A 15,934-nucleotide genomic window follows, 5' to 3' on the forward strand; every position below is an offset into this window, starting at 1 on the left:
TCATTGCTATAGGCATGGAAATCGCTTAAAAATACTTCACTTTATACCCTACCTCTATCTCGTTGTTAGAGCGTTAGAATATTCTAGCAGATACGCGTCTCTTCTATTCGATTCCTTTTGCTATATCGATCGTGTCGACGATCGACCAGGAATTCGATCTTCGAAATTAGTCGTTATCGACTCGGCCAAAATTCCTTTTATCAGTGCCACGTCGCGTCCCGTTTGGCTCCAATCTCTTAACGAATTCATCGTCGATGCCAAACGTCGATGAGACAGAGACCGGTCCTATCTTCTTCTTTCTCTTCTTCTCACGAACGCAGCGTGGGCAAAAACCCTTGGTTGGACAAAGACGCGAGATGCGTCACTGCCCCCGTTAACAATACCTGTATCCCGGCACGCTCGACATTTCAATAACTTTCGACGGAAAGGAGCCCCCAAACCGGTTCTATAATTTTCAAACGATCGATCGCAACTCGACGATACCCGCATACGAGCCAGACCGAATACATCTGCATCTCGAAAGAGAGTCTGTCCGGCCAAATCGTTTTAAAAACGAATAATTACTCGTAATAATTAATCGTACGGGGAAACGATTACGTTAGAATGGACTTGGAGAATCGAATCTTTAATATTTTTCGAGATACGATCGAATTTCGATAGACAAACTCGAAGTCTGTTTCGTCACGGCGAGGACAACTTTCTCAAACAACTCCTGATAATTTCTTCGCGCGAGACGAGCCTCGAAGGATTAGCGAAGACAAGGAGGAGGAGGAGAGGGGGGAAGGGGAAATCCGGAATGCACCGGAGTCAAGATTAAAGTCGAACTACAGGTCGATGTCGTTCAGGAGATGGCTCGGTGCCTCTTCTGGCTCCTTCAAAGAATTTCTCCTTCTTGGTGGACCAGTTCCGGCAGCGCTACCGTCGTCAGCCTCTGGCGAATGGGAATAGACTTGAAAGGAAGAGGAGACGCGAGAGCGGAGAGACGAGGAACGCTCGGAGGGAGGACAAAACAGGAGCAAAGTTAGGAGAGGGGCCACGAGATGAGAGGAATGTAGGAGGAAGAAGAGAGAAGAAGCAGGGTCCACCTAGGAATAAGAATAAGGCGAGGAGGACGAGAATGAGAGGACCAAAGTAAAGAGAGATCGATAGGAGAGCGAGCGAGCGAGCCTGGGAAGAAAAAGAAATGAGAGAGAGAGAGAGAGAGAGGAGAAGGAAGAAATGGAAAGAGAGACAAGGAAGAAGCGGCTAGACGAGAGCAGCCTCAGCCTGGAGCAAGAGAGTCTGCCTTACCGAGGGACTGAGTAAACGAGCACGAAGTAGAGGAAGATGAGGAGAAGAAGTAAGAGGAGGAGGACGGAAAGAGAAGGTGGGTCGGAACGGGCTGAAAAATGACCGCCTGTAAATCTCTAAAACCCTCGTGTAGGAACGACAAGGACGACGAAGAGAGCAGCGCGTCGAGGTGCGTGAATTCTTCTAAAGCTGGCCGACCGTGAACGTTCTCCCCCTTCTCTTCTCCCTCTCCCTCGCTCTTTCTCTCTTTCTCTCTTTTGGGTTCATCCCAGTAGCACTCCGCCATTTGGTCGTGGAAAGTAAAGAAGCCGTTAAAAGGGTTGCGTATCCTTAACGAGACGCTTATAAAGTTAACGCGTCTTCGACACACGGAGCTATATTTACGTATGCTGTAACTTTCGAGCTTGAAAAAGTCTCTTTCTCGCTAACGGCTACGTAGGGTTGTGTCTCGAAATTACAGTCCGTCGGTCTGTTAAATGCGAAAACGAGAGGACGTCTGATTCGTACGGAGGCAATCGACTGTGAAAGAGAACGAGTGGCGAACTGAAAAAGATCGATAGCGAGTAACGAACGTCGCGAACTTCGAAACCACGCAGGAGGAAATTTGCATGCTCTCAAAGCAGGGAAGGATTTCACCGATGTACGGAATCTCGAAAGATTAACTTTTGGCACGGACGTTGAAAGATTCGGCAACTCTGGCCGATGTGCACGGAACGTGAATTTCCTATGATAATGAGATATTCAACGATGCTTTACCACGATCTCGTTAAATAAAAATCGATCCATAAATCAACGATCCAAATATTACCAAGTATTACGTAAAAATGTAGATTGTACCGAATATCGATCAAATCCTCGGTTCCTAAAATCCGTGTGAATGACACGATCCCCGTTATCTGCGTCATTCTTCGAAAATTTCGCCACGTGCGTCGAGAGATCGCGGAAAACGAGAATTCTTCGTTATTGGAGCCATTTAGCATCGAGGGGCAATTTTCGATCGTCACGAAATCACCGGCAGCACGTGACATCATTTCCATGCCACGGGCGAAATCATCCTCCTTTCACTCTTCAAGCGCCATGCTACCATAAGTTTTCCAACCAATCGCGCATGTGTGCGCGAGGATATTTCATACGTATGCACGCACACGCATATATATATAAATCGACACTCTTCGAAGGATAGCACCCTACGAATAATAAACTCGGCGTAGGATCTCGACTTGTTTCTCGCTTTTGTCAACGACTGAGACCGAGCTTAATTCGACGCGCATCGAGGCGACTAGGGCGACGGTGGAGAGACGAAGGGTTCACCGGGAAGGATAAAAAGAATAAAAAGCAAAGGAAAAGAAAAAGAAAAAGAAAACGAAGAAGAAGAAGAAGAAAGAGGAGGAGAAGGAGGAGATCCTCGCGCGAACAGGCCGAGCGTCGCACAGCCGGTTGGCGTTGCCGTGGCTATAATCGTCCTCGCGTGTAATGTACGATCGGTAGGAGGACGCAACCCAGTGGGTTTCTTAGCGAGTAAGGGAGCGAGTAAACGAGCGTGCGCTCGCACACTAGCATCTCGTCGAAGAAACTGGTGTGTGCTCGCCGCGCGATGTCAATGACACTGCGTTGCTGCAGCTGCTGCACACATAAGTCAAGCCAAGCAACAACGACACACGTGCGAGCCGCGCGCACGGCAGGTACGTGCGTGCCGAAGAGAGGCACTGTCCTGCTTCCACAGCGAGCGCAGACCTGGGAAGACCAAAAAGACGAAGACGACTCCTTCTTCTTCTTCTTCTTCTTCTTCTTCTTCTTCTTCTTCTCTTCCTTTCTCTTCTCCTTCTTCTTGTTCCTCTTACTTCAACTCACTTACGCGTATGCGTTCCGTGCACGAGGGCAGAAGTCAAATATTTCCGCTTCGCTGGACGAAGCCGATACTAACGATTCGGTGTTACGATCCCTTTTCTATACCCGACAATTCATCAAAATTTGCTTCCAACAATATCGATCCTTATATTTCCCTTAATTAACTCCAATGATAATAAGTTTCCATTCTTTCCTCGTCCTCCTCTTCTCGGATCTGATCGATCCAATATCTCTCAAATTTCCTGATTCATAACTACTCGACAAATTTTTGTCTTCCTTGTCTCTCGTTTCTCTCAGCTTTTTCTTTCGCAGAAAGTCCGTTTGCAAGTTGGTCGAGCACTCGGAAACGTTTCGAATCGCGATCGATATTTCGCGGTTCTCGGACAGACTCAGATGGATGATCGTAAGAATGTACGAATGTGTGCCACCAGCTGACGGACGGAAGATCAAGACTGTACGATCGAACTAATGATGATAATTCTTGGAGAGCCCGTACCGAGCAAAACGTTGATATTCTTCGAGTAATATCGTCGGACATTTCTCCGACGAGGGTGATTATTTACAGAAATTACTGCATCGATTATAGCGCGTAAACGCGAATTACGCAAGTACAAGGGGCCAGCTGTTGGTCTTCCACGGCCTTCCCTACAAGTAACAAGTGCCATCTTTCCAATTATATTACTTTCCTCGTAAAAAGGAAGGTATTCTTTCGTTGAGCTGAATTGGGTTAACTAGAGCGAGCGTATACTTGTGTGTATGCGTATGTCGAGTAGCTACCAAAACGGAGAAAGGAATATGTAGTCGAATAGCAGAGAACTCGTTTCGTGAGAACATTTTCTACCGAGGACACGTGCCACGATCGTAAGCTTCTCTAATCGACCAAACTCTGACCACAAGAACGGAATTTAAACTCGAATAAATTAAAGTAAGATCCATGGAACTCGATCCAGTAATGAGCAACGAAAGACCGATTGTGAGAGCGGATCGATCCTTTCGTAGATTCTTATCGGAACAAAAATCGGAGGAGTAGCCGAGGGAAACGGAATAATAGTTGCGTATTTATTTAAGAATTACATACAAACTCGACGCGAGCTCTTAAATCGATGTCCTAGTAACGTAGAATCGAGATATTTGGATCTTTTAATTTATTAATCGCGTCGTTTAATTGCGAGTACACAGCAACTCGGTGCTGATGGGGAAGGAAAGAAAAAAAAAAAAAAAAAAAAATTCGTCCTCATTAAACGAAGGCGTGCAATTAAAAATCGAGCATCGGGTAGGTTATCTCGTAACTACAAAAATAAATTACGAGCTTGTCGTAATCTTTGATATTTCGAGTAAGGAGAGCAAAAGAAAAAGAGAAAAGAAGGAAAAAAAAAAAGAAGGGAAAAAGAAAAAAGTACACGGTAAGTTCATAACGAATGGACGGCATTAATCTCGCAGTTCTTTCGAGCGCATGCGTTGCCGCACGTGGAGCCGATCGCGTCCTGCCTGTGCATTTGCTTACATCGTCTTGCCTTTGCACCGTTTATGGCTTACATCGGCGATCCGGTGCCTGACCATTCCGTTTCCTTTCTTTTTTGTGCACGCTTGTAATTATAGTAAATTCGCTTTGTACCGTTCCGAGTCGAAGTAATATCGAATCGTTGCAAGCTTGCGCTTTTTATTTCCAATATCGTTATGTGACGCAATCGAAAAAAAATTTTCTTCGCGACGCAACGATCGACGATCGTGCGAGTATTCAAAAGCGTTGGTTGGGATCGAACCAAAGAACTTGACGTTATTATTTGATGCGTCGTTATGTATTACCACGATCTACTATCCTCTTCTCTCTTTCTCTCTCACACTTCCTACGAGGTCGAGGGTCTATGCTCGCTCGGGCGAACGCAGACGAGCTTAATTTTTTTATATCAGGATGGCTGATTCCTAGCGATCCTTATAATAGCTCATCAACGCGACCGACACGTGCTCAATTACTTCTATAAGTCGCACGTCCCACGCAATTTATTCCTTCGGACTAGACTCCGAGGACGTCTGAGTCAGTTCGAACGCGGACAATACTTCCAACGATGTATTTTTTTTTTTTTTTTTTTTTTTTTTTCAGAAATAGATACTTTTTGTGGATGGTTGCGTTGCTCGAAGAGAAAAGATCTACCTAGATCGACTTATCGTCGATCGCGCGTTAAGGAAGTTTTCGAAAACTCGATCTCGAAATATACACGACGGTCGTCGAGAAAAACGTATCGTCGATCACCGAGATAGTCGATTTCGTAGTTGCGTTTACGAGGCTACGAATAACTCGCGATAATGATTTCCCACGTACTTCCGGAATCAGCGGCGCTAAAACATAGCGGTAAATAACGGCAGCGAAGAAGCTCCGTAATGACTCGGTGCTCGCTTGGTTCTAGTCTTAAAGTCTCGCTCGCCGTGCACCGCTCACAAAAGAGTCAACGAAGAGTTACGATAGAAAGTAGAAAAAATACGAAGGTCGACTCTTAGTACGTCGAAGACGTACCTGAAGGAATCGCTGGACACTTGACTCGCTTCCTCTCGAGACAGGCTGCACTGCACTTATTTGGCTTCCCTTCGTCCCTCTTTTTGCCTTTTCGAAGGAGAGCAAAAAGATATCGTCGTTCACGGGAAAAGGGATCGTGGGAAGTAAACGACACCGATCGAAGGAATCGAGATTAGTCTTCCTTCCCGAAACCTTCCACGTCCTTTAATATCGAAAGGCGATATTTTCGTGTTTAGCGATAAGGACGATTCGCGAAGGACGAGCGCGAGGGACGACGCGTCTTCTCTCGATCGATCCTGTTCGATGAACCTCCTCGCGTCTCTCGACGACTATCTATATCTAAGAAAGTCACGAGGTAGCTCTCGACTCTTGGATTTTCCGCTGTAACGGCCGTTGCGATCCTTTCGAGCGTTCGAGATGTGCAAAGTCAGCGCGGAATCGCATGCCAAAAATTTGGCAGCGAGCCTCACGGTCCGAAGTAATGATCCGTAAAAATTGCCCGCTCACTTTCTGCATGGGATAATGATAGATCGTAGTATCGGCGTAGACGCGAAGTCACTAGAATAAACTATCGTCGAAATCCCGTTTTAACTTCCTTGGATAGAATTATTAATTTTATACGTACGGACGAAGTCGAATTTTAATTACCTTGCACGCTTTCGGACGGAGGAGGATTCGTGAAAACACTTTTCGCTTACGAACGTGAACGCTGCCATAAACGTCTTTGCGTTACGCAAACGACTTACACTTTCGCATTGCTTTTTTGCTTCCCACATCGTGCAAACACCCACCAGCGTCTGCACTTCCCACTTAATTGCTTCCAACCCACTACAGATTCAGAAATTGCTCTTATTTTCGTGTAAATAAATACGTTTATATAATTATCCTACCGAAACTCTCTGAAAAGAACATTTTGTTCCACGTTAATTAACCCGGATCGATGATACGCGGAAAAATATAACGAAAGAAGAAGCTCGGATATCGAACGGAAGAGAAAGAGGGGGAGGGGTAGGGAAGATCGCTATGTATATCACGAGTAATTTAACGGTCATTATGCGTTTGATCCACTAATGGCCTCGATTATAGTTTGCATTACTACCGGAGCGCGAAAATGTTACGCATAACTTTCGACCCGAATACGAAGCCTAAAGAATAAAAAGAAGGACAATGTATGTACCTGTAAACACTGTCTCGTGTCTTTTAATAAAAGTACATATCCATATACTTCGTGTATATTAAATTATTCTCATTCCCTTTTCCTCCTCATATTTCTCTCGCTGAGAGTACAACCGAGCGTAGGCGGAATTTTAAAACTTCCTCGTTGCATCGATATTTTCCATCCGAAATTACGAGCAACGCGTGCTCGTATGTATGGACACGCGTATAAAAAGAAACGTTCGACCGGTCCTGGCTTCGTTTGAACAGCTTTACGAATAGGGAATAAGAAAAACAAAACGAAAAAAATGAAACATTTTCCCGATCGACGAGCAAATTGATACGGACGAAAAGCAAACGGCCTGCAGCACTTTGTTTTTTATTCTCTATGTCGATAAAAAAAGGGAAAGAAGAAAAAGAAAGAAAGAACAAAAACGATTCGGATGAAAAAATTAATCCGTCGCATATTTTTTAATTGGAAAAATTAATCTCTCCTCTAATGGCAAACGGAGTTGGACGAAAGAACAGAACGAAGTCGTATCGTGCTTTTCCAACGTTCGAGAAAACTTTATGGAGTTCGCTCTCCGACTCTTCGTCTCGAAAAGTCGTATTCGAATCTTAACGGAGAGTCGGAGACTAGCTCGGCGTTCGAAAGGAATGAGGATAGAGGGAACGTTTAGGCCAGGCCAGATATATTTAACCTCTTCGCTGCGCAGTCCATCCGCAAGGAGCAACACTTGCTCTCCCCGATTTAAATAAATGCACGCTCCGAATACCAGCCATTGTTTCGCTCTACGGCGCAACGTCCTCCATGCGACTTTTTTCTATAGTAAGAAAGACAAACTATTCCTACGATCGTACGACCACGACATATCTATAATCGTGAAAGTCTTTATGCGAATCGCCTACGCGATCTCCATCGAGTATCGACAAAATTCTTTCCTCGATTCGATCCCCTTCTCGTTTCAAGATGGCTGTGTGTGTGCATAACTACAAGTATTTGTTCAGACAATTCCTTAGAATGACTTCCGGTGGTTAAAATCCGACGTTAAGGCCAAATTATTCCCGTCATTCCGTGAATTCGTCCGAAACGATCCAAAGTTATTTGTCAATTCAATAATTCGTACATTCGAGAGCTCTTTCTTGATCTCCGATCGAATCATTCCAGGTCAGTAAGTCTTTTCGATCGAACACCTGCCCAATCGTGCAGGGCAATAAATTAAGACACGATCGAACGATCCGAAGCATGTCCTTCTGCAGCAGCCCACGCGAAACCCACCGAGTTCGTCCGGAAGGGGAGCAATGTCGATTTGCTGACGTGCCGTTGTCAAAGTTTGGATGTAGTCATCGTGAGTCATCGATCTTAACAGCTGTCGTCCGATTTCTGATTCAGCAATTAATTCATTCCCACTTCGTTTCCTCTCGCGAGAATCGTCGCGTTTGTCAAATGAAAAAAACCTGATGAATTTTCGACGCCTGAGCGCAAGAATCTCCTCCGACTGCATTTCTTTCTCAAATAAAATCTATATACGCAATACGCATCGAAAATTTGTCGATCGTAACGGTTTCTATTTAAAAACGTTTGAAAATCAATTTGCACGTAAATTGACAAACGCTACGAACAAAGAGAAAGGGACGCGATGATATTTTTCGACGCTTCTTTCATAGAATCGTGCGAGCAGAGAAATCAAAGAGCTTTCAGAGCTGATGGAAGAAACAGAGAAAGGGAGAGAGAGAGAGAGAAAGAGAGGGATGGATGGACTGTAACGGAAGGAGTATCGGACCCACTGTGAACTCGCGATAAAAATAGACGTCGAAACACCGCGAGCAGCACCCTTTCGCCGAGCCTAAGTGCATAAGTACCGTCGAGTGCTTGACCAGTTAATCGGAAGTACACGCTACAGGCGGTCGATGGGACGTCAGCGCGAAACGAGAGAGAAAGAGAGAAATGCGTACGTCACCGCTCGCTCGAAAAGCGAGAAACATTGAAATAAAATCGAGATAAAAGACCCGACGAGTCAAAATCAACTAAAAAAAAAGGAACCATTCGAAAAGCATATTTAAAAAGCCCGGTCGTCTCCGTTGGACCGATTCGATCGAAAAAAATGTTTACTCTCACTTTCCTCGATTCCTCCGAAAGAACGTCGCGTTCTTGGACTTTGTTTGATCCACAGAAACATCCTTCAAAAATCTATTGTCCTTTTCTTTCCGTTAGCTTCTATTTACAGAATTTCACATGACTAAACCAATCATATTTATTCTTTAGCCAAGTTATTATTATCAATGCGACAAGGTAAACACCAATTAAAGCCGAATTATAGTTGAATTTGCGTTGTACGCTTATGGGAGAAAAAAGCTTGCTTCCTCACGAAGAAGTAACTCGAAAAGGGGGAATCGGTAACGCGGGAAAGAGTCAGCGAGTTAGAACAAAGTTGCACAAGCCTTTCGACGGTCGAATCCATGAGGCATGAAGGCGTTTAATTGTATAAAAGGGAATATTTTGACTCCCTCGGTTATATTCGAGAAATAGAGAGGAAAGAGAAGAAAGAGAGGAGAAAGAGGGAGAAAGAGGAGAGAAGAGAGTCGTGTCGTTCCGTCTCCTCTTCGTGCTTGCTACGAGAGAGATACGCGGAGAGCCCGCACCAGAATCGTGTTTCGACTTTCACTCTGATCTGTTACGCCTCGACAATATCCAGTCGTCTCCTCCCACTCCTCCTCCTCCTCCTCCTCCTCCTCCTCCTCTATCTCCTCGCAACGATCCTGTTCCGATTCCTGTTGCGAGGCTACATTGTAACAAGACGTATAAACGCGCGCGACCAATAAACCATGCGGACTTAGTCGTTTCGAACTTAATGACGTCAGAGTTGCTTACGAGAGCCAATGCGCAGGTGTGCGTATACTCCATTCGTCTTTTCTACGAGATAAATTTTCGCTATTCTAATTTCATTACGAGTCGCCAAGAATCGACCACCATAGTCGATTTCTCCGAGAAATCGGACGAGCATTTGATCGATTAACTGGTAATCGAAAAGACGGAATCGTTACCGTTCGACATCGGTCCTTATCGGGTCTATCGTTTATAGATAACGTAAATATTAAATCGATAAACCGCGCGTTCGTTAAACTCCGTCGAGGGTTTCTATTTTCCAAGCGGTCAGAATGTGACTTCTTTGTGAAGGAAAAAGAAAAATACAAGAATGAGAAGAAGAAGCAGCGGCGGGGGAAAAGAAGAAGAAGAAGAAGAAGAAGAAGAAGAAGAAGAAGAAGAAGAAGAAGAAGTGGATACTGCGTGGACCGCCCGCGAGCGAAGGGAGAATGCGTCAGTGAACTCAGGTATATAGGGTCAGGTAGTACGAGATCTTCAAGACGTTGCAAGCGAGGGGCGAGCTAAAGTCGGGAGCAGAAAAATTTATTGCTTTGAGTCAGCGAGCCTGAATTTAAAAATATGGACAATTAAGGATCTTCGTATACACACGGATGCGTAATGAAACCAAGAAAACGATTCGACTCGTCGTGACAAATCCAGAGAAAGAGAAATGCGTTCGTGAACTTTCTCTCTTTGCATCACTCTCCCTCTCTCTCTTTTGAAACTTATTTAATCGCGAAACTTATTCGATTCCATAAATTTCAAAGTTAAACATGCATTGTACCATAAATAGAGATCAATTGTGAAGAAAAGGATAAAGTCTTGTGTTCGGACATCTCGTAAAGACGAACCATGGTCGTTACAAAACGATCTCTCTGGAATAAAATTTTGTTACGTCTTCTTACGTCCTCGTGGACGCCTTCGAACGATCATAATTTATTCTTAGCCTCGTAGGTTTAAGGGTCGCCCGATAAGATCTACAAACATTAGCTTTCCCTGATATACCGGTGTGCATGAACCTTAAACGCACGACTATCGATCGTGTATCTTTGTGGCTCGACTATATATATATACGACGAAACTAAGCGATAGCGAAACTAAGATACCTAAGTTAATCACTGACCCGCTCAATAATCGATATAACCAATGAAAAAACAAAGAAGAATGATATTAATAAAAAAATTGTTATAAACAAGAGACTCGATCGAACTAAATTAAATCGAACGATTCAAAAGGGATTTTTTAAAATCGTTGTTCAAGTATTTCCTCGTCCGAGTCATCGAACTCTTATATCGTCAACCTCGAAAGTATTTTTTTTTCTTTACAAGTTTCTATAATCGAAGAGCATAATCATCGAGTACTATCGCGCTTTCCCTTTACTAGCTGTCACCAATGTCCACCGACATTAAAATAAGAGCTCGCCGGATTAGCAGGATTACCGACGATTTAACTCACGACGGTCCGAGCAAGCTGACAAACTAGATTAACGAGGCACGAAAATGTATGCTGCGTAGTCGGCAGCCTCGAGATCGATTGTCGTATTGCGACAGTAAGTGTTGGAGTGCTGGCACAACTCAGGAGGGTTGGTTCTCTCTCTTACACACGCGCGCGCGCGCGCACACACACACACACACACACAACCACGAATAAACACACACACACACACACACACACGGACGGACGGACGACCGACCCTGAAGATCAAAATTCGCGCCATCTTTTCGAGAGACATTTTCAGCACGAACCAAGCCAATTTCCTCTCTCGACGTTTCGCCTCCGATGCATTCGGCATCGCATGCTCTTAAACGTCGAATTAAAAGAACTTGCCTCTTCGTAGTTGCAAACGTACGTACATTGTTGTCGCCTTATCGATACGAGAAACGAAAACTTTGTTCTCAATGACGACCAAGATTACATGAATGGGCCTTGACGCGAGCGGAAACGCGAACACCAAAAATTGCCAATGCGTGTTCGCACGCGAGTAACGCGCCATTTCTTCTTTTTTTTTCGTCGTTTTTCTCGTTTTTACCTTCTTTCCCTCTAACCGGCGAGACTCGGTTTCTTTCTAGCAACCCATAATTTCTTCCGCGGCTTTTTCCTTTTTCTCCTTCTCGTCGATGAAAGAAAAAGGAAAGGAAGAAAACGACGTTACCGATGTTTCTTCTTCCCCCTCTCTTTCTCTCATGCAAAACACATCTCGAAGGGGAAACTGTGCGTTTCAGCATGCCTTAGCAAGTCTATGCCGCCGACCTGTAGCCAGCTTATCATTATATATGTACTGTAATTACAGTGAATCGGGAGCTCTTAAAGAATTTTAAAACATCACGGTCGTTAGCCACGATCAGCTACCGATTACAAGTTTCCTATGTCGAATATGCTCGGGACAACAACGATATCGAGATAATTACAGTGACGCGAGATACCGACGACAGAGCGAAAACCTCGGCTAGGATCGCGGCACGTCGATCCCGTACGTCTTTCCTCTTCGTGAATATATCATAATAATAAAGAAGAATGAAAAATAAAAAAGTAACGGTTCGACGTTTTTATCGCGAGTATCGCACTTCCCGCTCATTAGACGAAAAAGCCACGATCGACGACGACGACACGTTCAAATTGATACCGCCATGTTCTCGCGAGTGTTCAAGGGTAATAATCTTCGATCGATGGTCGTTCGTTTTAATCGTTTCTTTGAAAACTTTACGCCTTTTTCTTCTTAAACGTTACGAACGTTCGACCTTGCAATATCCATTCGTGGAAGGAACGAGTCGGGATACGTTTTAACGATCGAAATTTGTTACATTGCGAAAAGGAAATTCGTTTTCTCTACGCGGAGACAAAGATTCCTGGTGCTTTCTCGGTAACATTTTTTTTTTTTCTAAGAAAATCTTTTTTCGCACGTGTCGAGAAGAGAGTACTTCTCGAGATCTCTCTCTCGTCCTCTCAAAGATGGATATATATATATATATATATATATATATATATCTCGTAGCGATATCTAGAAAAACAAGAGACGCGGAGATGGTAAAGTTGTTCGGCATCGCGGCGCATCTCTTTCTTCGTTGCGTCACTCGAGAGCGCGCGCGCTCGAGAAAACTCTCTGGCATCGTACACGTGTGAAAAACTTCCCTTCTCGTTCCAACGATCCGTTTTTCTACTACTCCCCCATCCCTCTCTTCGCCACAAAATACACCCTTTGACCGATCGAATTCGAAACGACCGAGATAATAATAATAATTCCGAGAAGGCGAAGAAAATCCTTCCAAGTGTCGTTAACGACGACGATCTAAGAAGTCGGGTTCGATAGTAATTGACTTTTTGTTACTTACCATGCAGGAGAAGTTCTCAAAGGCGTAGCGCCCGTGTACGACGAAGAGGACGAATGACGAGTCGTCGAAGAAAAATCCACAAGGTCCTGCGAGAGGATTCTTCCTTCTCTCGGATGAGAGCTCGTCGTTATCTTCGAGCGAAGGAACCACGGACGGAGAGCGTCGATAGAGAGAGAGAAAGAGAGAGAGAGAGAGAGAGAGAGAGAGAGAGAGAGAGAGAGAGAGAGAGACCAACGCACGTACGATGCGTGTGCGTGCGTTTCGACGAGACACGACGATGGAGGATCAGAATGTCACACGCGACTAACTACGATACGGATCGGAAGAATTTAGGGATCACTCTAAAAAAAAAAAACAAACGATTATAGCCGAAAGCCGAGAAAGAGACTAATAAGAAAGATAGAAACCGCGAAACGTAAGGATAGATAGAGAAAACGCACGGGCGGTGCGGAAAAACGAAGAGGCAACCGTACGGCACGCGGGTTCACCGGCCGACTGAAAGGATGCAGTCGCCATGCTCCGCTCGCGGACCCCTGTGGCCCCTCGTGGTCCATGCCACCCCCCCACCACCGCCGCGAGCACCACCAACGAGAGAGACAAAGCGGCTGCGCGCGCACCTACACATTTTTTCAGGCTCCCCTCTCTTCCTCTCCCACCAGCACCGGCGGCGAGCCTTCACCGTGCTCTCCTCGCCCTTAGGCTCGATTCACACAGCTCTCTCGGTCGCTGCCTTCCTTCTTGTCGCTGAGCGAACGCAACAGAGAGAACGTTCCTTCTCCTTTTCTCTCCTCTCTCTCTCTCTCTCTCTCTCTCTCACCACCTCTCTTTTTTTCGTTCCTCCACCGAGAGCAGAGGACTCGTCATAGACCCTGTTTACACCCCGAGGAGGGAGAGAGGGACTGTTACCGGTCTGGCTGCTTACACACGTCGATGCGGGGGAAAAAGGACAGCCTATCCTATTGCGCTCGTGGAATCGAACCGGGCGCGTCGCGGTTCGAAGGATGCGGATAATACCGATGACGCCCGAAGAAGATCGGAGAAGAGTTCTCTCCTTTCGTAGATTCTCTACCAGGAAGGAGATTCTCTCTCTCTCTCTCTTTTTCTCTCTTTTTTCCGCGAAGCTTCCTTCGTTTACGACAAACGAGAAGCGATAATTCAATCTCGAGTCCTGTCTAAAAGAAAAACAACTTTTCTAAACTCCGTCCACTCGAAACTCTAGCTTGAGCGATAAAAAATTGAACGAGGACGGATAACCTTCTTACCCATCGTGTTTTCGCATTTCCTCGTTATCGACCGGCGTCTACGTGAGGACGAGGACGAGGACGAGGACGACGCGTCGAAACGATCGATACCGCGTTCTCTCCGCGCGGAAAAGCATGAGAAATTGTTTTCAATTGCTTGGAAATGGTATAGAAGGTTGAAGGTTATGAGCTCGTTATAAATAAAAGAAAAGGCCACAACAACGTAAAAGATGCGGCGTTTATCGTTGCAATTCTATCCTCTCGGCGATAACCGAAAGCAGTGTAATCATTTAATTGTTCATTGTTAGCTCCCCACGTTACGTACGTTCAAGGGAGCCCTTTTCGTTGCAAAGGAGTAATTACCCCGTTTACTGATAGCGATGCACCGGATATCATAGATGATCGTGAGGATAGGTGAGCGCGTTTTAAAGGGTCTGCGAACAAGAGCTCTCTCTCTCTCTCTCTCTCTCACTCATCGAGCTAGCAAGACATTGTCGTAGAACGTTCGATAATCGGATACTATTCCAAGAAACGTACATTATTTCTTTCGATTCAAAATTATTGGCACGCTGCGATAAGCTAATTTAATTATATAGAAAGAAAAAGAATGTATATATGTATGCATCTCTAGTCTCTATGGCAACCTGAACGCGTGTAAAACAATGCGTACCGTGGTTGTAAAGTTAAACTGCGTCAATGGTCCGATCAAGTTACATCCGTTAGAACCGGCTGTTCTAATCTCGTTTTAAATAATAAATACTTATGCAGAGTAAACTAAATATAATTAAACAACGTTCGGCTAAATGTTTCTTTTTTATTTTATTTCGCGAGATAGCGTAATAAATAAAATCGTACCTGTGTATTTTTGCGTATACAATCCGTATTCAATAAACTGAATGTAATAAATAATAATAATGAAGATTTGCAAACATTCGTATATACGATTCCCTATAAAACGAGAAATATTTTTGACATTCTTTGCGATTTACTGACCTCTCATCTTAAAATATCTTCAATGATGCAAAAGCGCCATCTAGCTTCAGATGAAACAACTCGAAGACCGATACTTGATACCTACAAATTGAATAAAAAAAAATCTCTTTGTAATATCAATAATAAAATTATTCTTAATTATTGAAAAGATGAATACAAATAATACGTATAATTCTGACGAAAATGCTATAATTATAACAACTTGTATTAACAATTATAGACTCGACAATATTTGCATTGTTTACAATAATTAACAATAATGTTTAGAATGCGATTAATATCGATTATCCAGATATCATTGCATCGATATTGTTCTTTGTGGAATATAATAATGAGTTTGAAATTTCGCGAAAAATAAATGAGAAACTTTAACGGCTAGGAATTACTTTTCTGTCAACTTTCAATTATTACACATTGTTAAAATAAAATGTAATTTCGATATCTCAACAATGAGGTGTCATGGCGATGCGATGTATTTATAAAATATTTCGAAGCAATTGTATAAAATGCGTCTTACATGCTAGTTATATATGCTAATTATTAATGAATTATTAATTAATTATTATTGTAATTATTTACCTATATGAATTGCAAAGAAATTGATTTGATGTATTTCCGTTTGAATCTCAATTTTCTTACTTATTTTTAACGGACAAGTACACAAAACGGTTACTCCACAAACGAATGAAACCAGCGCCAA

At 43.9% G+C, this 15,934-nt stretch overlaps 1 protein-coding gene across 2 annotated transcripts in view; it reads right to left on the reverse strand.

Moving 5' to 3' along the window:
* LOC122630608 (dual specificity tyrosine-phosphorylation-regulated kinase mbk-2-like) overlaps nt 1-13,753 on the reverse strand; it is a 123,203-nt gene extending 109,450 nt beyond the window's left edge. The window contains exon 1 of one of the 2 annotated variants that reach the window (XM_043815278.1): nt 13,001-13,753. The gene's annotated coding sequence lies outside the window, so the exon portion shown is untranslated. The remainder of the gene's footprint in view (nt 1-13,000) is intronic. The other variant, XM_043815279.1, reaches the window with a different exon arrangement.
* Nucleotides 13,754-15,934: the final 2,181 nt, after the last annotated feature.

The sequence above is a fragment of the Vespula pensylvanica genome, chromosome 7 (genome assembly GCF_014466175.1).
Source record: "Vespula pensylvanica isolate Volc-1 chromosome 7, ASM1446617v1, whole genome shotgun sequence".
Classification (NCBI taxonomy): Eukaryota; Metazoa; Arthropoda; class Insecta; order Hymenoptera; family Vespidae; genus Vespula; species Vespula pensylvanica.